This window comes from Salmo salar, unplaced genomic scaffold (genome assembly GCF_905237065.1).
Source record: "Salmo salar unplaced genomic scaffold, Ssal_v3.1, whole genome shotgun sequence".
NCBI lineage: Eukaryota > Metazoa > Chordata > Actinopteri > Salmoniformes > Salmonidae > Salmo > Salmo salar.
In genome coordinates this window covers 122,165-150,107 of record NW_025550450.1, presented here as the reverse complement: position 1 = coordinate 150,107, position 27,943 = coordinate 122,165, and the positions used below count along the sequence as shown (strand labels likewise).

The 27,943-nt window shown below is 46.9% G+C and overlaps 1 pseudogene; it reads right to left on the bottom strand.

The window, feature by feature from the left end:
• The window catches only part of LOC106591479 (bifunctional heparan sulfate N-deacetylase/N-sulfotransferase 4-like), a 28,540-nt pseudogene extending 24,968 nt beyond the window's left edge, over window positions 1-3,572 (bottom strand).
• Window positions 3,573-27,943: the final 24,371 nt, after the last annotated feature.

Sequence of the window (27,943 nt, the reverse complement as noted above, 5' to 3'; positions counted from 1 at the left end):
CGGTTTGTTTTTCCTTCTTTTAAATGTAATAAAGAAGATGAGTATAAACGTTCCCGCTGCACCTTGGTCCAATCCTTACGACGCCCGTTACAGTTACTCTGTTACCCGTAAACCCTCTTTAAGATTATTTATAATTACATTTCTCTTCCTCATGAGGGAGGAAGATGAAAGTTGACAGAAGTAACAACTGAAGGTAGACCTACCGAATTAAAGTTTTAACTAATTACAATGTTGCTTAATCAATTACTAATTGATAAACACAGGTCATAGACGACACCCAGTTGTGATTTTTATCTTCATTCGGAGCGGATATTGAAGTTTTTTTCGGCAAAACGTGGCGGAGATTTTACTGTCGTTCTGTTACCAGATTTTACTGTCGTTCTGTTACCAGATTTTACTGTCGTTCTGTTACCAGATTATACTGTCATTCTGTTACCAGATTTTACTGTCGTTATGTTACCAGATTTTACTGTCGTTCTGTTACCAGATTTTACTGTCGTTATGTTACCAGATTTTACTGTCGTTCTGGTACCAGATTTTACTGTCGTTATGTTACCAGATTTTACTGTCGTTATGTTACCAGATTTTACTGTCGTTCTGGTACCAGATTTTACTGTCGTTCTGGTACCAGATTTTACTGTCGTTCTGGTACCAGATTTTACTGTCGTTATGGTACCAGATTTTACTGTCGTTATGGTACCAGATTTTACTGTCGTTATGGTACCAGATTTTACTGTCGTTCTGGTACCAGATTTTACTGTCGTTCTGGTACCAGATTTTACTGTCGTTCTGGTACCAGATTTTACTGTCGTTATGTTACCAGATTTTACTGTCGTTCTGTTACCAGATTTTACTGTCGTTATGTTACCAGATTTTACTGTCGTTATGTTACCGGATTTTACTGTCGTTCTGTTACCGGATTTTACTGTCGTTATGTTACCGGATTTTACTGTCGTTATGTTACCGGATTTTACTGTCGTTCTGGTACCGGATTTTACTGTCGTTCTGGTACCGGATTTTACTGTCGTTCTGGTACCGGATTTTACTGTCGTTCTGGTACCGGATTTTACTGTCGTTCTGGTACCGGATTTTACTGTCGTTCTGGTACCGGATTTTACTGTCGTTCTGGTACCGGATTTTACTGTCGTTCTGGTACCGGATTTTACTGTCGTTCTGGTACCGGATTTTACTGTCATTCTGTTACCACATTTTACTGTCATTCTGTTACCACATTTTACATCTGCGCTGTTCCTCAACTAAATGTATTTTTGTCAAATGTTCATTGGCTAATTGTTAAAAGTAGACTTCTGCGTATAAAAAGGTACGTTTTGTTTCAACTTTGCAAAACAATGGTTTTAACCTTTTAAAGTGACAAAGTGAGTCTCAGCGTCACTCCGATTCCGTGAAATTGACAAGTAGTTGTCTGTTCTAGGAGTCAGTGTGTCTGTACCTGGTGTACCAGCTGTCTGTACCAGGAGTCAGTGTGTCTGTACCAGCTGTCTGTACCAGGAGTCAGTGTGTCTGTACCAGCTGTCTGTTCTAGGAGTCAGTGTGTCTGTACCTGGTGTAACAGCTGTCTGGTCCAGGAGTCAGTGTGTCTGTACCTGGTGTACCAGCTGTCTGTACCAGGAGACAGTGTGTCTGTACCTGGTGTACCAGCTGTCTGTTCCAGGAGTCAGTGTGTCTGTACCTGGTGTACCAGCTGTCTGTACCAGGAGTCAGTGTGTCTGTACCTGGTGTACCAGCTGTCTGTTCCAGGAGTCAGTGTGTCTGTACCTGGTGTACCAGCTGTCTGTACCAGGAGTCAGTGTGTCTGTACCTGGTGTACCAGCTGTCTGTACCAGGAGTCAGTGTGTCTGTACCAGCTGTCTGTACCAGGAGTCAGTGTGTCTGTACCAGCTGTCTGTCCAGGAGTCAGTGTGTCTGTCCCTGGTGTACCAGCTGTCTGTACCAGGAGAGAGTGTGTCTGTACCTGGTGTACCAGCTGTCTGTTCCAGGAGTCAGTGTGTCTGTACCAGCTGTCTGTACCAGGAGTCAGTGTGTCTGTACCTGGTGTACCAGCTGTCTGTACCAGGAGTCAGTGTGTCTGTACCAGCTGTCTGTACCAGGAGTCAGTGTGTCTGTACCTGGTGTACCAGCTGTCTGTTCCAGGAGTCAGTGTGTCTGTACCAGCTGTCTGTACCAGGAGTCAGTGTGTCTGTACCTGGTGTACCAGCTGTCTGTACCAGGAGTCAGTGTGTCTGTACCAGCTGTCTGTACCAGGAGTCAGTGTGTCTGTACCTGGTGTACCAGCTGTCTGTTCCAGGAGTCAGTGTGTCTGTACCTGGTGTACCAGCTGTCTGTACCAGGAGTCAGTGTGTCTGTACCTGGTGTACCAGCTGTCTGTACCAGGAGTCAGTGTGTCTGTACCTGGTGTACCAGCTGTCTGTTCCAGGAGTCAGTGTGTCTGTCCCTGGTGTAACAGCTGTCTGTACCAGGAGTCAGTGTGTCTGTACCTGGTGTAACAGCTGTCTGTTCCAGGAGTCAGTGTGGGCGTACTTCAACAGGCTCTCGTAGATGACCAGGATGTAGCGACCACGCCCCTTTGGGGAAAAAAAAACAGAACAACGTAAAACAGCTCGTTACCTGTTGTCACGTAACCACGGCAACGTTTGGGAATATTTTCTTCCAATCAGTCGACTCTGATTTCCTGCTTCGTTCCTATTGGTTACGAGAATCCTCAGACTGAGACCTTAGTAGATCTCCAGGAACAGGGTCACCATAACAACAACAATAATAACAACAACAACAACAACAATAATAATAATAATATTAACCTTGTCAGGGAGGGGAGACAGGTCTCCCTTCCCCATAACAACAATAATAATAATAATAATAATAATAATAATAATAACAATATTAACCTAATAATAATAATAATAATAATAATAATAATAACAATAATAATAATAATAACAATATTAACCTAATAATAATAATAATAATAATAATAATAATAATAATAATAATAATAATAATAATAATAATAATAATAACAATAATAATAATAATAATAACAATATTAACATAATAATAATAATAATAATAATCTAATAATAATAATAATAATAATAATAATAATAATATTAACCTAATAAAAATAATAAAAATAATAATAATAATAATAATAATAATAATAATAATAATAATAATAATAATAATAATAATCTAATAATAATAATAATAATCTAATAATAATAATAATAATAATAATAATAATAATAATAATAATCTAATAATAATAATAATAATAATAATAATAATATTAATAATAATAACAATATTAACCTAATAATAATAATAATAATAATAATAATAATAATAATAATAATAATATTAACCTTGTCAGTGAGGAGAGGCAGGTCCCCCTTCCCCGGGGTGATCTCTGTGGTGAAGGGGTACCTGGCTGACTCCAGGATGGTGACGATGTCCTGTCCTAACTGGCTGTACTGTGATTCTACTAGAACCAATACTACCGGGTCTACTGAGGGGAGGGGTGGGCGTCGGGGTCTACTGAGGGGAGGGGTGGGCGTCGGGGTCTACTGAGGGGAGGGGTGGGCGTCGGGGTCTACTGAGGGGAGGGGTGGGCGTCGGGGTCTACTGAGGGGAGGGGTGGGCGTCGGGGTCTACTGGGTGGAGGGGGTGAGCGTCGGGGTCTACTGAGGGGAGGGGTGGGCGTCGGGGTCTACTGAGGGGAGGGGTGGGCGTCGGGGTCTACTGAGGGGAGGGGTGGGCGTCGGGGTCTACTGGGTGGAGGGGTGGGCGTCGGGGTCTACTGAGGGGAGGGGTGGGCGTCGGGGTCTACTGAGGGGAGGGGTGGGCGTCGGGGTCTACTGAGGGGAGGGGTGGGCGTCGGGGTCTACTGAGGGGAGGGGTGGGCGTCGGGGTCTACTGGGTGGAGGGGTGGGCGTCGGGGTGTGTGTTGCGGTGTTTATCAGGGTGTGTGTTGGTGTGTGTGTTGGGGTGTTTATCAGGGTGTGTGTTGGTGTGTGTGTTGGGGTGTGTGTTGGGGTGTGTGTCGGGGTGTTTAGAAGGGTGTGTGTTGGGGTGTGTGTTGGGGTGTGTGTTGGGGTGTTTATCAGGGTGTGTGTCGGTGTGTGTGTCGGGGTGTTTATCAGGGTGTGTGTTGGGGTGTGTGTTGGGGTGTTTATCAGGGTGTGTGTCGGTGTGTGTGTCGGGGTGTTTATCAGGGTGTGTGTTGGGGTGTTTATCAGGGTGTGTGTTGGGGTGTTTAGAAGGGTGTGTGTTGGGGTGTGTGTCGGTGTGTGTGTTGGGGTGTTTAGAAGGGTGTGTGTTGGGGTGTGTGTCGGTGTGTGTGTTGGGGTGTTTATCAGGGTGTGTGTTGGGGTGTTTATCAGGGTGTGTGTCGGTGTGTGTGTTGGTGTGTTTATCAGGGTGTGTGTTGGGGTGTTTATCAGGGTGTGTGTCGGTGTGTGTGTTGGTGTGTGTGTTGGTGTGTTTATCAGGGTGTGTGTCGGTGTGTGTGTTGGGGTGTTTATCACGGTGTGTGTTGGTGTGTTTATCAGGGTGTGTGTTGGGGTGTTTATCAGGGTGTGTGTTGGGGTGTTTATCAGGGTGTGTGTCGGTGTGTGTGTTGGGGGATCTGTAGGGAGTCGGAAAGGGCAGGGAACAGGCCACAGCAGCGTGCTCTCTTGATTGGTTAAGCTGTAGGGTGGGGGCGGAGTGAGAGAATAGGAAGTAGGCGGAGCCTAGCAGAGAGCCGGAGGCGAGGAGGAGGAGGAATCGCCGCAGGTGGCGACGGACGTGCACCGCTAACGACATCACTTCCTGAAGGGTGTGTGGATGGGTGTGTGTGTGTGTGTGTGTGTGTGTGTGTGTGTGTGTGTGTTTGTGTGTGTGTACGTCTCTATGCAGGAATTGTAACACGGACGTGGCGGGGAACACTGAGGACTGTCATGTCACCATGGTGATAGAAGGTCAGAAAGGTCAGCCCGAATGAACTCTCTCTCCACCAATCACAACCAAGGACACAGCGGGGGAGAGACGGCGTCGTCAGAGCAGCTCCTGGCTGTGATCTGCAACGAGACAACATGAGGTTAGACTCACGTCTGGTGTGTGTGTGTGTGTGTGTGTAGTGTGTAGTGTGGTGTGTGTGTAGTGTGGTGTGTGTGTAGTGTGTGTGTGTGTTGTGTGTGTAGTGTGTGTAGTGTGTTGTGTGTGTGTGTAGTGTGTGTAGTGTGTGTAGTGTGTGTGTGTAGTGTGTGTGTGTGTGTTTTCTCCCCTCATTCAACTTTTTCACCCCGGACGCTTTATCTGGACGTGGTTCGTCAGGACCTCCACCAGCCGAAGCTAAGTAGTAACATTAACATGATGCCTTCTGATTGCAGTCGCTGTTCTCATAATATACAGGAGAACGATCAGCCTTACGGCGAGGATAGCCCTGCTGCAAGCCCAGCTTCAGACGCGAACGTTAGGCGAGGGTAATTTCAGTGTAGGAAAGGATGAAACAGCGTCTGTGCCACCAGTAAGTACAGATAGTAACGTTAGTATAAACCCCATTCGCACGGTCCCCGCAGCCGGACAACTTTCTCATGGCTTCTGGAGGGAAACGCTGTAGGAATGCTCAACCTGTGTCGCTCATTCAGCCGGCAGAAACTTTCAACCCGTTCTCCCCGTTAAGCCTGATGAATTTACTGTGTTAAATGAGGCCTCACCCCCTGGTTACACTAGTGACCATACCCCCCCGTGCATCCGGCAAAGGCGGAGGTGTTGCTAACATTTACGATAGCAAATTTCAATTTACAAAAAAAAATAAACAATGACGTTTTCGTCTTTTGAGCTTCTAGTCATGAAATCTATGCAGCCTACTCACTCACTTTTTATAGCTACTGTTTACAGGCCTCCTGGGCCGTATACAGTGTTCCTCACCGAGTTCCCTGAATTCCTATCGGATCTTGTAGTCATAGCAGATAATATTCTAATTTTTGGTGACTTTAACATTCACATGGAAAAGTCCACAGACCCACTCCAAAAGGCTTTCGGAGCCATCATCGACTCAGTGGGTTTTGTCCAACATGTCTCTGGACCTACTCACTGCCACAGTCATACTCTGGACCTAGTTTTGTCCCATGGAATAAATGTTGTCGATCTTAATATTTTTCCTCAAAATCCTGGATTATCGGACCACCATTTTATTGCATTTGCAATCGCAACAAATAATCTGCTCAGACCCCAACCAAGGAGCATTAAAAGTCGTGCTATAAATTCTCAGACAACCCAAAGATTCCTTGATGCCCTTCCAGACTCCCTCTGCCTACCCAAGGACGTCAGAGGACAAAAATCAGTTAACCACCTAACCGAGGAACTCAATTTAACCTTGCGCAATACCCTAGATGCAGTTGCACCCCTAAAAATTAAAAACATCTGTCATAAGAAACTAGCTCCCTGGTATACAGAAAATACACGAGCTCTGAAGCAAGCTTCCAGAAAATTGGAACGGAAATGGCGCCACACCAAACTGGAAGTCTTCCGACTAGCTTGGAAAGACAGTACCGTGCAGTATCGAAGAGCCCTCACTGCTGCTCGATCATCCTATTTTTCCAACTTAATTGAGGAAAATAAGAACAATCCGAAATTTCTTTTTGATACTGTCGCAAAGCTAACTAAAAAGCAGCCTTCGCAAATGGAGGATGGCTTTCACTTCAGCAGTAATAAATTTATGAACTTCTTTGAGGAAAAGATCATGATCATTAGAAAGCAAATTATAGACTCCTCTTTAAATCTGCGTATTCCTCCAAAGCTCCGTTGTCCTGAGTCTGCACAACTCTGCCAGGACCTAGGATCAAGGGAGATACTAAAGTGCTTTAGTACTATATCTCTTGACACAATGATGAAATTAATCGTGCTCCTAGATCTTAGTGCCGCTTTTGATACCATCGATCACCACATTCTTTTGGAGAGATTGGAAACCCAAATTGGTCTACACGGACAAGTTCTGGCCTGGTTTAGATCTTATCTGTTTGAAAGATATCAGTTTGTCTCTTTGGATGGTTTGTCCTCTGACAAATCAATTGTAAATTTCGGTGTTCCTCAAGGTTCCGTTTTAGGACCACTATTGTTTTCACTATATATTTTACCTCTTGGGGATGTCATTCGAAAACATAATGTTAAATTTCACTGCTATGCGGACGACACACAGCTTTACATTTCAATGAAACATGGTGAAGCCCCAAAATTGCACTCGCTAGAAGCCTGTGTTTCAGACATAAAGAAGTGGATGGCTGCAAACTTTCTACTTTTAAACTCGGACAAAACAGAGATGCTTGTTCTAGGTCCCAAGAAACAAAGAGATCTTCTGTTAAATCTGACAATTAATCTGGATGGTTGTACAGTCGTCTCAAATAAAACTGTGAAGGACCTCGGCGTTACTCTGGACCCTGATCTCTCTTTTGAAGAACATATCAAGACTGTTTCAAGGACAGCTTTTTTCCATCTACGTAACATTGCAAAAATCTGAAACTTTCTGTCCAAAAATGACGCAGAAAAATTAATCCATGCTTTTGTTACTTCTAGGCTGGACTACTGCAATGCTCTACTTTCCGGCTACCCGGATAAAGCACTAAACAAACTTCAGTTAGTGCTAAATACGGCTGCTAGAATCCTGACTAGAACCAAAGAATTTGATCATATTACTCCAGTGCTAGCCTCCCTACACTGGCTTTCTGTTAAGGCAAGGGCTGATTTCAAGGTTTTACTGCTAACCTACATTACATGGGCTTGCTCCTACCTATCTTTCCAATTTGGTCCTGCCGTACATACCTACACGTACGCTACGGTCACAAGACGCAGGCCTCCTAATTGTCCCTAGAATTTCTAAGCAAACGGCTGGAGGTAGGGCTTTCTCCTATAGAGCTCCATTTTTATGGAATGGTCTGCCTACCAATGTGAGAGACGCAGACTCAGTCTCAACCTTTAAGTCTTTACTGAAGACTTATCTCTTCAGTAGGTCCTATGATTAAGCATAGTCTGGCCCAGGAGTGTGAAGGTGAACGGAAAGGCTGGAGCAACGAACCGCCCTTGCTGTCTCTGCCTTGCCGGTTCCCCTCTTTCCACTGGGATTCTCTGCCTCTAACCCTTTTACAGGGGCTGAGTCACTGGCTTACTGGTGTTCTTCCATGCCGTCCATGGGAGGGGTGCGTCACTTGAGTGGGTTGAGTCACTGACGTGGTCTTCCTGTCTGGGTTGGCGCCCCCCCTTGGGTTGTGCCATGGCGGAGATCGTTGTGGGCTATACTCGGCCTTGTCTTAGGACGGTAAGTTGGTGGTTGGAGACATCCCTCTAGTGGTGTGGGGGCTGTGCTTTGGCAAAGTGGGTGGGGTTATATCCTGCCTGTTTGGCCCTGTCCGGGGGTATCATCGGATGGGGCCCCAGTGTCTTCTGATCCCTCCTGTCTCAGCCTCCAGTATTTATGCTGCAGTAGTTTATGTGTCGGGGGCTAGGGTCAGTCTGTTACATCTGGAGTATTTCTCTTGTCTTATCCGGTGTCCTGTGTGAATTTAAATATGCTCTCTCTAATTCTCTCTTTCTCTCTTTCTTTCTCTCTCTTGGAGGACCTGAGCTCTAGGACCATGCCTCAGGACTACCTGGTATGATGACTCCTTGCTGTCCCCAGTCCACCTGGCCGTGCTGCTGCTCCAGTTTCAACTGTTCTGCCTGCGGCTATGGAACCCTGACCTGTTCACCGGACGTGCTTGTTGCACCCTCGACAACTACTATGATTATTATTATTTGACCATGCTGGTCATTTATGAACATTTTAACATCTTGACCATGTTCTGTTATAATATCCACCCGGCACAGCCAGAAGAGGACTGGCCACCCCTCATAGCCTGGTTCCTCTCTAGGTTTCTTCCTAGGTTTTTGGCCTTTCTAGGGAGTTTTTCCTAGGGAGTTTTTCCTAGCCACCGTGCTTCTTTCACATGCATTGCTTGCTGTTTGGGGTTTTAGGCTGGGTTTCTGTACAGCACTTTGAGATATCAGCTGATGTACGAAGGGCTATATAAAAATAAATTTGATTGATTTTGTGTGTGTGTGTGTGTGTGTGTGTGTGTGTGTGTGTGTGTGTTCTAGTCAGTGTCTTCTAGGGAGTCGTAGGCAACAGCTGGTAAAGACAGACTGACTGAAAACAACCTGTAGCCTTAGGGTTCATCACACACACACACACACACACACACACCCAGACCAGTACTGCAGGCTGTAAACCATAGGTGCTATACCTCATTCATTCATCCTTCCATCACTTATTCCCTCCATCCTTCCATCCCTCCATCTCTCCATCCCTCCATCCCTCCATCTCTCATCCCTCCTTCCCTCCATCACTCCATCCCTCCATCCCTCCATCACTTATTCCCTCCATCCTTCCATCCCTCCTTCCCTCCATCACTCCATCCCTCCATCCTTCCATCCCTCCATCCCTCCATCACTTATTCCCTCCATCCTTCCATCTCTCCATCTCTCCATCCCTCCATCCCTCCATCACTTATTCCCTCCATCCTTCCATCCTTCCATCCCTCCATCTCTCCATCCCTCCATCTCTCCATCCCTCCATCTCTCCATCTCTCCATCCCCTCCATCCCTCCATCCCTCCATCTCTCCTTCCCTCCATCCCTCCATCGCTCCATCCCTCCATCACTTATTCCCTCCATCCTTCATCCTTCCATCCCTCCATCCCTCCATCTCTCATCCCTCCTTCCCTCCATCACTCCATCCTTCCATCCCTCCATCACTTATTCCCTCCATCCTTCCATCCTTCCATCTCTCCATCTCTCCATCCCTCCATCCCTCCATCCCTCCATCACTTATTCCCTCCATCCTTCCATCCCTCCATCCCTCCATCTCTCCATCTCTCCATCCCTCCATCCCTCCATCCCCCATCCCCCCATCCCTCCATCCCTCCATCCCTCCATCCCTCCATCCCTCCATCTCTCCATCCCTCCATCCCTCCATCCCTCCATCTCTCCTCCCTCCATCCCTCCATCTCTCTATCCCTCCATCTCTCCCTCCATCCCTCCATCTCTCATCTCTCCATCTCTCCATCCCTCCATCCCTCCATCTCACAACTGGTTACTAAACTACTAACTACCCATAGCCTAACATAATCACAACTGGTTACTAAACTACCCGTAGCCTTACATAATCACAACTGGTTACTAAACTACTAACTACCCGTAGCCTAACATAATCACAACTGGTTATGAAACTACTAACTACCCATAGCCTAACATAATCACAACTGGTTATGAAACTACTAACTACCCATAGCCTAACATAATCACAACTGGTTATGAAACTACTAACTACCCGTAGCCTAACATAATCACAACTGGTTACTAAACTACTAACTACCCGTAGCCTAACATAATCACAACTGGTTACTAAACTATTAACTACCCGTAGCCTAACATAATCACAACTGGTTACTAAACTACTATCTACCCGTAGCCTAACATAATCACAACTGGTTATGAAACTACTAACTACCCGTAGCCTTACATAATCACAACTGGTTATGAAACTACTAACTACCCGTACCCTAACATAATCACAACTGGTTACTAAACTACTAACTACCCGTAGCCTTACATAATCACAACTGGTTACTAAACTACTAACTACCCGTAGCCTAACATAATCACAACTGGTTACTAAACTACTAACTACCCGTAGCCTAACATAATCACAACTGGTTACTAAACTATTAACTACCCGTAGCCTAACATAATCACAACTGGTTACTAAACTACTAACTACCCATAGCCTAACATAATCACAACTGGTTATGAAACTACTAACTACCCGTAGCCTTACATAATCACAACTGGTTATGAAACTACTAACTACCCGTAGCCTAACATAATCACAACTGGTTACTAAACTACTAACTACCCGTAGCCTAACATAATCACAACTGGTTACTAAACTACTAACTACCCGTAGCCTAACATAATCACAACTGGTTACTAAACTACTAACTACCCATAGCCTAACATAATCACAACTGGTTACTAAACTACTAACTACCCATAGCCTAACATAATCACAACTGGTTACTAAACTACTAACTACCCATAGCCTAACATAATCACAACTGGTTACTGTCTGTCTGTCTATCTGTCTGTCCCTCCGTCTCTATCTGTCTGTCTGTCTGTCTCTATCTGTCTGTCTGTCTGTCTCTATCTGTCTGTCTGTCTGTCTGTCTGTCTGTCTGTCTGTCTGTCTGTCTGTCTGTCTGTCTGTCTGTCTGTCTGTCTGTCTGTCTGTCTGTCTGTCTGTCTGTCTGTCTGTCTGTCTTGTCTGTCATAGCGGATTGTTGTATTAAACCTGTCTGTCTGTTAGTCAACAACAACATTCTCATGGTTGTCATGGTTACGAGCGACAAAAACAACAAGAAATGAATTGTGTTTCCATAGAAACTAAATGAATCACATCTCAGATTGACCGGTTAAATGTCAAACAAAATGATCGTTTTCTGTTTACAGTGAAAACTATAAATACCTTACAACATGTCATGTTAATCACGCTGAATGATATTAACGACATCGGAAGAACGGGATAGAAACACCAAGGATCGACGTGATCAAATTAGCAAATAGACATTCCAACACACACGCAGCTCCCTTGTAAAGAAAAACAATGAGAGATAGAAGAGGAGAAGGGAGAGAGAGTGAGGAAAGGAAGAAGGAAAGAGAGAGAGTCTTCCTCGCTTTTCCGCAAGTAAATTCACTAAAGGTTTTAAAAAAAAACATCTGTTTCATCCTCAGTGCTTTCACAACAACAACAACAACAACAACAACAACAACAAGCTCAGCCAGAGTAGCGAGTCTATGTTTTACCTCTAGCCGGGATGAGGGAGCTGCCGGGCGGGCAGGTTGAGCGAAGGTGAGCCACTGGTCTGGAGCCGTGTTGGAAGAAGGTAAATCCGCATGTATATCGGGCTGTCTACTCTCTCTCTCTCTCTCTCTCTCGTCACTAGAACAGAGGCAACCAGCCGGGAATAATCGTCTCTCTTCCTCCTCCGTCTACTCCTCTCATTCACCATTCCTCCCTTCCTGCACTCTCTCTCCTCATTCTCTGTCCTCTCCTCTCTTTCTCTCCCAGATGAGAGCAGTGAAGAGAGACACGTCAAGTGTTTAACAGCGGGCACGCGTGAGACAAACCGATATTATCTGTGCCGCTTTCCGTTACCGACTGACTGCCTGCTGCCAGCTACACTACAGCTTCTGTTCCGTCAGAGAGAGAGAGAGAGAGAGAGAGAGAGAGAGAGAGAGAGAGAGAGAGAGAGAGAGAGAGAGAGAGAGAGAGAGAGAGAGAGAGAGAGAGAGAGAGAGAGAGAGAGAGAGAGAGAGAGAGAGGGGGAGTGATAGAGAGAGAGGGAGAGGAGAGAGAGGGAGGGGGAGAGAGAGAGAGAGGAGGGGGAGTGATAGAGAGAGAGGGAGGGAGGGGGAGTGATAGAGAGAGAGGGAGGGAGGGGGGAGTGATAGAGAGAGGAGGGGAGGGTAGTGATAGAGAGGGGAGGGGGAGTGATAGAGAGAGGAGGGGGAGTGAGAGAGAGAGCAGGGGAGGGTAGTGATAGAGAGGGGAGGGGGAGAGAGAGAGAGGGAGGGGGAGTGATAGAGAGAGGAGGGGGGAGTGATAGAGAGAGAGGGAGGGAGGGGGGAGTGATAGAGAGGGAGGGAGGGAGGGGGAGTGATAGAGAGAGGAGGGGAGGGTAGTGATAGAGAGGGGAGGGGGAGTGAGAGAGAGAGAGGGAGGCAGGGAGGGGGGAGTGATAGAGAGAGGAGGGGAGGGTAGTGATAGAGAGGGGAGGGGGAGTGAGAGAGAGAGAGGGAGGGAGGGGGAGTGAGAGAGAGAGCAGGGGAGGGTAGTGATAGAGAGGGGAGGGGGGGAGTGAGAGAGAGAGGAGGGGAGGGTAGTGATAGAGAGGGGAGGGGGAGTGATAGAGAGAGGGAGGGAGGGAGGGGGAGTGATAGAGAGAGGAGGGGAGGGTAGTGATAGAGAGGGGAGGGGGAGAGAGAGAGAGAGAGAGGGAGGGAGGGGGGAGTGATAGAGAGAGGATGGGAGGGTAGTGATAGAGAGGGGAGGGGGGAGAGAGAGAGAGGGAGGGAGGGGGATATCAGTAATAGATGTCTTCAGGGAGGAAGGGAAAGTGGGAATGTGGAGGAGGGGAGGAGGGGAGGAGGGGAGGAGGTAAAATGATCTCCCTCCGTGTCTCTGACCTTGTTCTCTCTCTCTAAAAAAACAGAGTTACAACCCCAAACTAAACATGATCTCTCTCTCTCTCTCTCTCTCTCTCTCTCTCTCTCTCACTCTCTCTCTCTCTCTCCACCCCTTCCTCCTCACAATTCAATTTCAATTCAAGGGTCTTTATTGACATGGGAAACATATGTTAACATTGTCAAAGCAAGTGAGGTAGATAATAAACAAAAAGTGAAATAAACAATACAAATGAACAGTAAACATTTACACTCACAGAACTTCCAGAAGAATAAAGACATTTCAAATGTCATATTATGTCTATATACAGTGTTGTAACGATGTGCAAATAGTTAAAGTATCAAAAGGTTAAATAAATAAACATAAATATGGGTTGTATTTACAATGGTGTTTGTTCTTCACTGGTTGACCTTTTCTTGTGGCAACAGGTCACACATCTTGCTGCTGTGATGGACACTGTGGTATTTCACCCAATAGATATGGGAGTTTAACAGAATTGGGTTTGATTTCTAATTCTTTGTGGATCTGTGTAATCTGAGGGAAATATGTGTCTCTAATATGGTCATACATTTGGCAGGAAGTTAGGAAGTGCAGCTCAGTTTCCACCTCATTTTGTGGGCAGTGTTGCACACAGCCTGTCTTCTCTTGAGAGCCAGGTCTGCCTACAGCGGCCTTTCTCAATAGCAAGGCTACGCTCACTGAGTCTGTACATATTTCCTTAAGTTTGGGTCAGTACTCTCTGTTTAGGGCCAAATAGCATTCTAGTTTGCTCTGTGTCAAGTAATTCTATTTTTGTTTTCTCATGATTTGGCTGCGTCTCTCTCTCTCTTCTCCTCTCTCCTCTCTTCTCTTCTCCTCTCCCCCTCCTCTCGTCTCCCCTCTTCTCGTCTCGTCTCTCCTCTCCTCTCCTCTCCTCTCTTCTCCCCTCCTCTCCTCTCTAACCTCTCCTCTCCGTTATATATCCAAGGGGAGAAAAGATAGATTACACCCTGTCTCATCAAGTATACACACACGGACAAGCACACACACACACACACACCAGAAAGAGAAGCTGAGATGAAGCCTAGAACATTACAATGGCGGCCTACCCCCCGGGCCAAACCCGGACGACGCTGGGCCAACTGTGCGCCGCTCCATGGGACTCCCAATCACAGCCGGATGTGATACTGCCTGGATTCGAACCAAGGACTGTAGTCACACCTCTTGCACTGAGATGCAGTGCCTTTGACAGCTGCGCCACTCGGGAGTCCACATGAGTCACTGAGTCACTTTGTAACCTGGACCATTACTGTACTGAGTCACTGAGTCACTGTGTAACCTGGACCATTACTGTACTGAGTCACTGAGTCACTGTGTAACCTGGACCATTACTGTACTGAGTCACTGAGTCACTATGTAACCTGGACCATTACAGTAGTGAGTCACTGAGTCACTATGTAACCTGGACCATTACGGTAGTGAGTCACTGAGTCACTTTATAACCTGGACCATTACAGTAGTGAGTCACTGAGTCACTTTGTAACCTGGACCATTACAGTACTGAGTCACTGAGTCACTTTATAACCTGGACCATTACTGTAGTGAGTCACTTTATAACCTGGACCATTACTGTAGTGAGTCACTTTATAACCTGGACCATTACTGTGGTGAGTCACTTTATAACCTGGACCATTACTGTAGTGAGTCACTTTATAACCTGGACCATTACTGTAGTGAGTCACTTTATAACCTGGACCATTACTGTAGTGAGTCACTTTATAACCTGGACCATTACTGTAGTGAGTCACTTTATAACCTGGACCATTACTGTAGTGAGTCACTTTATAACCTGGACCATTACTGTAGTGAGTCACTTTATAACCTGGACCATTACTGTAGTGAGTCACTTTATAACCTGGACCATTACTGTAGTGAGTCACTTTATAACCTGGACCATTACTGTAGTGAGTCACTTTATAACCTGGACCATTACTGTAGTGAGTCACTTTATAACCTGGACCATTACTGTAGTGAGTCACTTTATAACCTGGACCATTACTGTAGTGAGTCACTTTATAACCTGGACCATTACTGTAGTGAGTCACTTTATAACCTGGACCATTACTGTAGTGAGTCACTTTATAACCTGGACCATTACTGTAGTGAGTCACTTTATAACCTGGACCATTACTGTAGTGAGTCACTTTATAACCTGGACCATTACTGTAGTGAGTCTATATTAACCAATGCTGGTTAAAGAGTTGACCCATAGCAAGGAACAATCACCGTTCCATCTTAAACAATGCTAGCCAGCCTCTAGGCTGTCTATTGGACGCAATGGAAATGTACCTATTAGCACGCTAAGCTAATAACAATGGAAATGTTCCTATTAGCATGCTAAGCTAATAACAATGGAAATGTTCCTTTTAGCACGCTAAGCTAATAACAATGAAAATGTACCTATTTGCACGCTAAGCTAATAACAATGGAAATGTACCTATTAGCACGCTAAGCTGATAATAATGGAAATATACCTATTTGCACGCTAAGCTAATAACAATGGAAATGTTCCTATTAGCACGCTAAGCTAATAACAATGAAAATATACCTATTAGCACGCTAAGCTAATAACAATGGAAATGTACCTATTTGCACGCTAAACTAATAACAATGAAAATGTACATATTTGCACGCTAAGCTGATAATAATGGAAATGTACCTATTAGCACGCTAAGCTAATAACAATATAAATGACCCTATCTAGAAGGAGGAGACAGTACAGGTGCATCAAAGCTTGGACAGAGACACTGAAAAACAGTCTATCTCAAGGCCATCAGACTGTTAAATAGTCACCACCATCCCCCTACCTGGACTGCAGGGAGACACCTGTCACCAACCCCCTACCTGGACTGCAGGGAGACACACCTGTCACCAACCCCCTACCTGGACTGCAGGGAGACACACCTGTCTCCAACCCCCTACCTGGACTGCAGGGAGACACACCTGTCACCAACCCCCCTACCTGGACTGCAGGGAGACACACCTGTCACCAACCCCGTTACATGGACTGCAGGGAGACACACCTGTCTCCAACCCCCCTACCTGGACTGCAGGGAGACACCTGTCACCAACCCCCTACCTGGACTGCAGGGAGACACACCTATCACCAACCCCCCTACCTGGACTGCAGGGAGACACACCTGTCACCAACCCCCTACCTGGACTGCAGGGAGACACACCTGTCTCCAACCCCCCTACCTGGACTGCAGGGAGACACACCTGTCACCAACCCCCCTACCTGGACTGCAGGGAGACACCTGTCACCAACCCCCCTACCTGGACTGCAGGGAGACACACCTGTCACCAACCCCCTACCTGGACTGCAGGGAGACACACCTATCACCAACCCCCTACCTGGACTGCAGGGAGACACACCTGTCTCCAACCCCCCTACCTGGACTGCAGGGAGACACACCTGGTACCAACCCCCTACCTGGACTGCAGGGAGACACCTGTCACCAACCCCCCTACCTGGACTGCAGGGAGACACACCTGTCACCAACCCCCCTACCTGGACTGCAGGGAGACACACCTATCACCAACCCCCCTACCTGGACTGCAGGGAGACACATCTGTCTCCAACCCCCTACCTGGACTGCAGGGAGACACCTGTCACCAACCCCCCTACCTGGACTGCAGGGAGACACACCTATCACCAACCCCCCTACCTGGACTGCAGGGAGACACACCTGTCCCCAACCCCCCTACCTGGACTGCAGGGAGACACCTGTCACCAACCCCCTACCTGGACTGCAGGGAGACACACCTATCACCAACCCCCCTACCTGGACTGCAGGGAGACACACCTGTCACCAACCCCCTACCTGGACTGCAGGGAGACACCTGTCTCCAACCCCCTACCTGGACTGCAGGGGGACACACCTGTCACCAACCCACCTACCTGGACTGCAGAGACACACCTGTCACCAACCCCCCTACCTGGACTGCAGGGACACACCTGTCACCAACCCCCTACCTGGACTGCAGGGGGACACACCTGTCACCAACCCCCCTACCTGGACTGCAGGGAGACACACCTGTCTCCAACCCCCTACCTGGACTGCAGGGACACACCTGTCACAAACCCCCCTACCTGGACTGCAGGGGGACACCTGTCACCAACCCCCCTACCTGGACTGCAGGGAGACACACCTATCACCAACCCCCCTACCTGGACTGCAGGGAGACACACCTGTCACCAACCCCCCTACCTGGACTGCAGGGAGACACCTGTCTCCAACCCCCCTACCTGGACTGCAGGGGGACACACCTGTCACCAACCCACCTACCTGGACTGCAGAGACACACCTGTCACCAACCCCCCCTACCTGGACTGCAGGGGGACACACCTGTCACCAACCCCCCTACCTGGACTGCAGGGAGACACACCTGTCTCCAACCCCCCTACCTGGACTGCAGGGAGACACACCTGTCTCCAACCCCCCTACCTGGACTGCAGGGAGACACCTGTCACCAACCCCCTACCTGGACTGCAGGGACACACCTGTCTCCATTACCTCCTCCTATACCTGGACTCCATTACCACCCCTATACCTGGACTCCATTACCTCCCCTATACCTGGACTCCATTACCTCCCCTACACCTGGACTCCATTACCTCCCCTATACCTGGACTCCATTACCTCCCCTATACCTGGACTCCATTACCTCCCCTATACCTGGACTCCATTACCTCCCCTATACCTGGACTCCATTACCTCCCCTATACCTGGACTCCATTACCTCCCCTATACCTGGACTCCATTACCTCCCCTATACCTGGACTCCATTACCTCCGCTATACCTGGACTCCATTACCTCCCCTATACCTGGACTCCATTACCTCCCCTATACCTGGACTCCATTACCTCCCCTATACCTGGACTCCATTACCTCCCCTATACCTGGACTCCATTACCTCCCCTATACCTGGACTCCATTACCTCCCCTATACCTGGACTCCATTACCTCCCCTATACCTGGACTCCATTACCTCCCCTATACCTGGACTCCATTACCTCCCCTATACCTGGACTCCATTACCTCCCCTATACCTGGACTCCATTACCACCCCTATACCTGGACTCCATTACCTCCCCTATACCTGGACTCCATTACCTCCCCTATACCTGGACTCCATTAACTCCCCTATACCTGGACTCCATTACCTCCCCTATACCTGGACTCCATTACCTCCCCTATACCTGGACTCCATTACCTCCCCTATACCTGGACTCCATTACCTCATTACCTCCCCTATACCTGGACTCCATTACCTCCCCTATACCTGGACTCCATTACCACCCCTATACCTGGACTCCATTACCTCCCCTATACCTGGACTCCATTACCTCCCCTATACCTGGACTCCATTACCTCCCCTATACCTGGACTCCATTACCTCCCCTATACCTGGACTCCATTACCTCCCCTATACCTGGACTCCATTACCTCCCCTATACCTGGACTCCATTACCTCCCCTATACCTGGACTCCATTACCTCCCCTATACCTGGACTCCATTACCTCCCCTATACCTGGACTCCATTACCTCCCCTATACCTGGACTCCATTACCTCCCCTATACCTGGACTCCATTACCTCCCCTATACCTGGACTCCATTACCTCCCCTATACCTGGACTCCATTACCTCCCCTATACCTGGACTCCATTACCACCCCTATACCTGGACTCCATTACCTCCCCTATACCTGGACTCCATTACCTCCCCTATACCTGGACTCCATTAACTCCCCTATACCTGGACTCCATTACCTCCCCTATACCTGGACTCCATTACCTCCCCTATACCTGGACTCCATTACCTCCCCTATACCTGGACTCCATTACCTCATTACCTCCCCTATACCTGGACTCCATTACCTCCCCTATACCTGGACTCCATTACCACCCCTATACCTGGACTCCATTACCTCCCCTATACCTGGACTCCATTACCTCCCCTATACCTGGACTCCATTACCTCCCCTATACCTGGACTCCATTACCTCCCCTATACCTGGACTCCATTACCTCCCCTATACCTGGACTCCATTACCTCCCCTATACCTGGACTCCATTACCTCCCCTATACCTGGACTCCATTACCTCCCCTATACCTGGACTCCATTACCTCCCCTATACCTGAGACTCCATTACCTCCCCTATACCCAGCATATACGTTACAGCCTCTGTGTGTGTGTGTGTTTATGGTATGTGTGTGTGTGTGTGTGTGTGTGTGTGTGTGTGTGTGTGTGTGTGTGTGTGTGTGCTCAGAGCCCCGTAGGCCCCTAAGTGGTGAGTATTTATAGTGTGTCTGGGGGGGAAACCAGGGTTATCAGAGAACCTGCTAATGGATCGCTGGACGGGAAACATTCACAGCCATGTACCTAGACAGGCACACACACACACACACACACACACACACACACACACACACACACACACACACACACACACACACACACACACATACACAAACACACGTTTGGGGTCACTTAGAAATAGTGACCATTTTGACCATTAAAATAACATCAAATTGATCAGAAATACAGTGTAGACATTGTTAATGTTGTAAATGACTATTGTAGCTGGAAACAGCTGATTTTTAATGGAATATCTACATAGGCGTACAGAGGCCCATTATCAGCAACCATCACTCCTGTGTTCCAATAGCATCGTTGTGTTAGCTAATCCAAGTTTATCATTTTAAAAAGGGCTAATTGATCATTAGAAAACCCCTTTTTGCAATTACGTTAGCACAGCTGAACACTGTTATGATTAAGAAGTAACACAAACCTAGTGTAAACCAGGGGATAGATCTGGTCCCTGTACTGAAATCAGTCATCAACAGTAGTAATCAATAGAAACATATATGGTCCCTGTACTGAAATCAGTCATCAGTCATCAACAGTAGTAATCAATAGAAACATATCTGGTCCCTGTAGTGAAATCAGTCATCAACAGTAGTAATCAATAGAAACATATCTGGTCCCTGTAGTGAAATCAGTCATCAACAGTAGTAATCAATAGGAACATATCTGGTCCCTGTAGTGAAATCAGTCATCAACAGTAGTAATCAATAGAAACATATCTGGTCCCTGTAGTGAAATCAGTCATCAACAGTAGTAATCAATAGAAACATATCTGGTCCCTGTAGTGAAATCAGTCATCAACAGTAGTAATCAATAGAAACATATCTGGTCCCTGTAGTGAAATCAGTCATCAACAGTAGTAATCAATAGAAACATATCTGGTCCCTGTAGTGAAATCAGTCATCAACAGTAGTAATCAATAGAAACATATATGGACCCTGTAGTGAAATCAGTCATCAACAGTAGTAATCAATAGAAACATATCTGGTCCCTGTACTGAAATCAGTCATCAGTCATCAACAGTAGTAATCAATAGAAACAGATCTGCTTCCTGTAAATTAGAATATCGTAATGTCATTGTCCAATGAATGGCTGAATGTCGAACACCCGTCCAGCAGACTGTTGATTGACCAATCACATTCATGTTGTCATGCTGTGTCACATGGTTACTAAGGTAATGGTCACTCAAAGTCAGGGAATGAGTCAAGAAATGTGCCTATTTTTCCTCGAAAGTACATAATGTCACGATTTTCAAAGCTATTCACGATATTACTGTCGACGTCCTGACCATAGAAAGATGTTATTTTCTATGGTAGAGTAGGTCAGGGCGTGACCGGGGGGGGTTTCTATGTTTTTTATTTCTATGTTCTTAGGTTCTAGTTTTGTATTTCTATGTTGGGGTTTTGTTTGGGATGATCTCCAATTAGAGGCAGCTGGTCCTCGTCTCTAATTGGAGATCATACTTAAGTAGTTTTTTTTTTCCATCTGGGTTTTGTGGGGTAATTAATTTTGAGTTGTGTATGTGTTCATCTCTGCGTCATGGTTTGTTGTTTTTGTAATTCAGTGTATTTATGTATCGCGTAGTTTCAAAGTATAAATAAAATGTGGAACGGCACACACGCTGCTCTTTGGTCCTCTTCTCCTTTCAACAGCCGTGACAATTACAGAGAACAAGTAAATTATCTAATATTACTGTTAAATATTTGTAATGTTATGCTTCTCGTTCACGTTAATTCAAGGTTTTATCGTGTTTTTTTCCCGAGCTGTCGCTCAGTTGGCTCCTATTTACTCTTTGATCAGAATTCACCACACGGCCCCATTGAGACACAATGGGTGTTAATACAAATCAAATGGATCTCACCTTTAAAGTTTTTCTGGCAGGAAACAAAGCTTAAGAAAGCAACGATACTGCCACCTTCTGGTCTGGAGTATTGGGACCAGACGGTGATACTGGATACTCTGCTGCTGAAGAAAGCAACGCTACTGCCACCTTCTGGTCTGGAGTATTGGGACCAGACGGTGATACTGGATACTCTGCTGCTGAACAAAGCAACGCTACTGCCACCTTCTGGTCTGGAGTATTGGGACCAGACGGTGATACTGGATACTCTGCTGCTGAAGAAAGCAACGCTACTGCCACCTTCTGGTCTGGAGTATTGGCACCAGATGGACGGTGATACTGGATACTCTGCTGCTGAAGAAAGCAACGCTACTGCCACCTTCTGGTCTGGAGTATTGGGACCAGACGGTGATACTGGATACTCTGCTGCTGAACAAAGCAACGCTACTGCCACCTTCTGGTCTGGAGTATTGGGACCAGACGGTGATACTGGATACTCTGCTGCTGAAGAAAGCAACGCTACTGCCACCTTCTGGTCTGGAGTATTGGGACCAGACGGTGATACTGGATACTCTGCTGCTGAAGAAAGCAACGATACTGCCATGCCTACGTAGATACTCCATTAAAAAAAAATCTGCTGTTTCCAGATACAATATTAATTTACAACATTAACAATGTCTACACTGTATTTCTGATCAATTTGATATTATTTTAATGGACCAAAAATTTGCTTTTCTTTCAAAAACAAGGATATTTCTAAGTGACCCCAAACCTTTGAACGGTAGTGTACGATGCGGTCACTGTAGGGACGATGTCGCTGACTGACGTGTCTGACGTGACTGACGTGACTGACGTGTCTGACGTGTCTGACGTGTCTGACGTGTCTGACGTGTCTGACGTGACTGACGTGTCTGACGTGTCTGACGTGACTGACGTGTCTGACGTGTCTGACATGACTGACGTGACTGACGTGATAAATATCTCCTAAATGTTTTCAGATGAATCCCCGGGACCATATTCCAGTCTGTGCTGGCGAAACAGTCCTGTAACGTCATAGGACCACTTCCGTATTGAGCGCATCCCTGGTACTTCCTGTTTACTGATTTTAAATCAAATCAAATCAAATGTATTTATATAGCCCTTCTTACATCAGCTGATATCTCAAAGTGCTGTACAGAAACCCAGCCTAAAACCCCAATTTTACTTGTAAGCAGGAATCAGGAGGATAGAGTTATGGTCAGATTTGCCGAATGGAGGGCGGGGGAGATGCTTTGTACGCGTCTCTGTGTCTGGAGTAAAGGTGGTCTAGAGGTTTTTGTCGTCTGGTTGCACTTTAACATGTTGATAGAAATTTTGTAAAACTGATTTAACTTTTCCTGCATTAAAGTCCCCGGCCAATAGGAGCGGCGCTTCCGGGTGAGCATTTTCTTGTTTACGGCCTTATAGAGTTGGTTGAGAGCGGTCTTAGTGCCTTATAGAGCTGGTTGAGTGGGGTCTTAGTGCCTTATAGAGCTGGTTAAGAGCGGTCTTAGTGCCTTATAGAGCTGGTTGAGAGCGGTCTTAGTGCCTTATAGAGCTGGTTGAGAGCGGTCTTAGTGCCTTATAGAGCTGGTTGAGAGCGGTCTTGGTGCCTTATAGAGCTGGTTGAGTGGGGTCTTAGTGCCTTATAGAGTTGGTTGAGAGCGGTCTTAGTGCCTTATAGAGCTGGTTGAGAGCGGTCTTAGTGCCTTATAGAGCTGGTTGAGTGGGGTCTTAGTGCCTTATAGAGCTGGTTGAGAGCGGTCTTAGTGCCTTATAGAGCTGGTTGAGAGCGGTCTTAGTGCCTTATAGAGTTGGTTGAGAGCGGTCTTAGTGCCTTATAGAGCTGGTTGAGAGCGGTCTTAGTGCCTTATAGAACTGGTTGAGTGTGGTCTTAGTGCCTTATAGAGTTGGTTGAGTGTGGTCTTAGTGCCTTATAGAGTTGGTTGAGTGTGGTCTTAGTGCCTTATAGAGCTGGTTGAGAGCGGTCTTAGTGCCTTATAGAGTTGGTTGAGAGCGGTCTTAGTGCCTTATAGAGCTGGTTGAGAGCGGTCTTAGTGCCTTATAGAGCTGGTTGAGAGCGGTCTTAGTGCCTTATAGAGCTGGTTGAGAGCGGTCTTAGTGCATTATAGAGTTGGTTGAGAGCGGTCTTAGTGCCTTATAGAGCTGGTTGAGAGCGGTCTTAGTGCCTTATAGAGTTGTTTGAGAGCGGTCTTAGTGCCTTATAGAGCTGGTTGAGAGCGGTCTTAGTGCCTTATAGAGGTGGTTGAGAGCGGTCTTAGTGCCTTATAGAGTTGGTTGAGAGCGGTCTTAGTGCCTTATAGAGTTGGTTGAGAGCGGTCTTAGTGCCTTATAGAACTGGTTGAGTGTGGTCTTAGTGCCTTATAGAGTTGGTTGAGTGTGGTCTTAGTGCCTTATAGAGTTGGTTGAGTGTGGTCTTAGTGCCTTATAGAGCTGGTTGAGAGCGTTCTTAGTGCCTTATAGAGCTGGTTGAGAGCGGTCTTAGTGCCTTATAGAGCTGGTTGAGAGCGGTCTTAGTGCCTTATAGAGTTGGTTGAGTGTGGTCTTAGTGCCTTATAGAGCTGGTTGAGAGCGGTCTTAGTGCCTTATAGAGTTGGTTGAGAGCGGTCTTAGTGCCTTATAGAGCTGGTTGAGAGCGGTCTTAGTGCCTTATAGAGCTGGTTGAGAGCGGTCTTAGTGCCTTATAGAGCTGGTTGAGAGCGGTCTTAGTGCCTTATAGAGCTGGTTGAGAGCGGTCTTAGTGCCTTATAGAGTTGGTTGAGAGCCGTCTTAGTGCCTTATAGAGCTGGTTGAGAGCGGTCTTAGTGCCTTATAGAGCTGGTTGAGAGCGGTCTTAGTGCCTTATAGAGCTGGTTGAGAGCGGTCTTAGTGCCTTATAGAGCTGGATGAGAGCGGTCTTAGTGCCTTATAGAGTTGGTTGAGAGCGGTCTTAGTGCCTTATAGAGCTGGTTGAGAGCGGTCTTAGTGCCTTATAGAGCTGGTTGAGAGCGGTCTTAGTGCCTTATAGAGTTGGTTGAGAGCGGTCTTAGTGCCTTATAGAGCTGGTTGAGAGCGGTCTTAGTGCCTTATAGAGCTGGTTGAGAGCGGTCTTAGTGCCTTATAGAGCTGGTTGAGAGCGGTCTTAGTGCCTTATAGAGCTGGTTGAGAGCGGTCTTAGTGCCTTATAGAGTTGGTTGAGAGCGGTCTTAGTGCCTTATAGAGTTGGTTGAGAGCGGTCTTAGTGCCTTATAGAGTTGGTTGAGAGCGGTCTTAGTGCCTTATAGAGCTGGTTGAGTGGGGTCTTAGTGCCTTATACAGCTGGTTGAGAGCGGTCTTAGTGCCTTATAGAGCTGGTTGAGAGCGGTCTTAGTGCCTTATAGAGTTGGTTGAGAGCGGTCTTAGTGCCTTATAGAACTGGTTGAGTGTGGTCTTAGTGCCTTATAGAGTTGGTTGAGTGTGGTCTTAGTGCCTTATAGAGTTGGTTGAGTGTGGTCTTAGTGCCTTATAGAGCTGGTTGAGAGCGGTCTTAGTGCCTTATAGAGCTGGTTGAGAGCGGTCTTAATGCCTTATAGAGCTGGTTGAGAGCGGTCTTAGTGCCTTATAGAGCTGGTTGAGAGCGGTCTTAGTGCCTTATAGAGCTGGTTGAGAGCGGTCTTAGTGCCTTATAGAGCTGGTTGAGAGCGGTCTTAGTGCCTTATAGAGCTGGTTGAGAGCGGTCTTAGTGCCTTATAGAGCTGGTTGAGAGCGGTCTTAGTGCCTTATAGAGTTGGTTGAGAGCGGTCTTAGTGCCTTATAGAGTTGGTTGAGAGCGGTCTTAGTGCCTTATAGAGTTGGTTGAGAGCGGTCTTAGTGCCTTATAGAGCTGGTTGAGTGGGGTCTTAGTGCCTTATACAGCTGGTTGAGAGCGGTCTTAGTGCCTTATAGAGCTGGTTGAGAGCGGTCTTAGTGCCTTATAGAGTTGGTTGAGAGCAGTCTTAGTGCCTTATAGAACTGGTTGAGTGTGGTCTTAGTGCCTTATAGAGTTGGTTGAGTGTGGTCTTAGTGCCTTATAGAGTTGGTTGAGTGTGGTCTTAGTGCCTTATAGAGCTGGTTGAGAGCGGTCTTAGTGCCTTATAGAGCTGGTTGAGAGCTGTCTTAATGCCTTATAGAGCTGGTTGAGAGCGGTCTTAGTGCCTTATAGAGCTGGTTGAGAGCGGTCTTGAGTGCCTTATAGAGCTGGTTGAGAGCGGTCTTGGTGCCTTATAGAGCTGGTTGAGAGCGGTCTTAGTGCCTTATAGAGCTGGTTGAGAGCGGTCTTAGTGCCTTATAGAGCTGGTTGAGAGCGGTCTTAGTGCCTTATAGAGGTGGTTGAGAGCGGTCTTAGTGCCTTATAGAGCTGGTTGAGAGCGGTCTTAGTGCCTTATAGAGCTGGTTGAGAGCGGTCTTAGTGCCTTATAGAGCTGGTTGAGAGCGGTCTTAGTGCCTTATAGAGCTGGTTGAGAGAGATCTTAGTGCCTTATAGAGTTGGTTGAGAGCGGTCTTAGTGCCTTATAGAGTTGGTTGAGAGTGGTCTTAGTGCCTTATAGAGTTGGTTGAGAGCGGTCTTAGTGCCTTATAGAGCTGGTTGAGTGGGGTCTTAGTGCCTTATACAGCTGGTTGAGAGCGGTCTTAGTGCCTTATAGAGCTGGTTGAGAGCGGTCTTAGTGCCTTATAGAGTTGGTTGAGAGCAGTCTTAGTGCCTTATAGAACTGGTTGAGTGTGGTCTTAGTGCCTTATAGAGTTGGTTGAGTGTGGTCTTAGTGCCTTATAGAGTTGGTTGAGTGTGGTCTTAGTGCCTTATAGAGCTGGTTGAGAGCGGTCTTAGTGCCTTATAGAGCTGGTTGAGAGCGGTCTTAATGCCTTATAGAGCTGGTTGAGAGCGGACTTAGTGCCTTATAGAGCTGGTTGAGAGCGGTCTTAGTGCCTTATAGAGCTGGTTGAGAGCGGTCTTAGTGCCTTATAGAGCTGGTTGAGAGCGGTCTTAGTGCCTTATAGAGCTGGTTGAGAGCGGTCTTAGTGCCTTATAGAGCTGGTTGAGAGCGGTCTTAGTGCCTTATAGAGGTGGTTGAGAGCGGTCTTAGTGCCTTATAGAGCTGGTTGAGAGCGGTCTTAGTGCCTTATAGAGCTGGTTGAGAGCGGTCTTAGTGCCTTATAGAGCTGGTTGAGAGCGGTCTTAGTGCCTTATAGAGCTGGTTGAGAGCGGTCTTAGTGCCTTATAGAGCTGGTTGAGAGCGGTCTTAGTGCCTTATAGAGCTGGTTGAGAGCGGTCTTAGTGCCTTATAGAGCTGGTTGAGAGAGATCTTAGTGCCTTATAGAGTTGGTTGAGAGCGGTCTTAGTGCCTTATAGAGTTGGTTGAGAGTGGTCTTGAGTGCCTTATAGAGTTGGTTGAGAGCGGTCTTAGTGCCTTATAGAGCTGGTTGAGTGGGGTCTTAGTGCCTTATACAGCTGGTTGAGAGCGGTCTTAGTGCCTTATAGAGCTGGTTGAGAGCGGTCTTAGTGCCTTATAGAGTTGGTTGAGAGCAGTCTTAGTGCCTTATAGAACTGGTTGAGTGTGGTCTTAGTGCCTTATAGAGTTGGTTGAGTGTGGTCTTAGTGCCTTATAGAGTTGGTTGAGTGTGGTCTTAGTGCCTTATAGAGCTGGTTGAGAGCGGTCTTAGTGCCTTATAGAGCTGGTTGAGAGCGGTCTTAATGCCTTATAGAGCTGGTTGAGAGCGGTCTTAGTGCCTTATAGAGCTGGTTGAGAGCGGTCTTAGTGCCTTATAGAGCTGGTTGAGAGCGGTCTTAGTGCCTTATAGAGCTGGTTGAGAGCGGTCTTAGTGCCTTATAGAGCTGGTTGAGAGCGGTCTTAGTGCCTTATAGAGCTGGTTGAGAGCGGTCTTAGTGCCTTATAGAGGTGGTTGAGAGCGGTCTTAGTGCCTTATAGAGCTGGTTGAGAGCGGTCTTAGTGCCTTATAGAGCTGGTTGAGAGCGGTCTTAGTGCCTTATAGAGCTGGTTGAGAGCGGTCTTAGTGCCTTATAGAGCTGGTTGAGAGCGGTCTTAGTGCCTTATAGAGTTGGTTGAGAGCGGTCTTAGTGCCTTATAGAGCTGGTTGAGGTCGGTCTTAGTGCCTTATAGAGCTGGTTGAGAGGGGTCTTAGTGCCTTATAGAGCTGGTTGAGAGCGGTCTTAGTGCCTTATAGAGCTGGTTGCGAGCGGTCTTAGTGCCTTATAGAGCTGGTTGAGAGCGGTCTTAGTGCCTTATAGAGTTGGTTGAGAGCGGTCTTAGTGCCTTATAGAGCTGGTTGAGAGCGGTCTTAGTGCCTTATAGAGCTGGTTGAGAGCGGTCTTAGTGCCTTATAGAGCTGGTTGAGAGCGGTCTTAGTGCCTTATAGAGTTGGTTG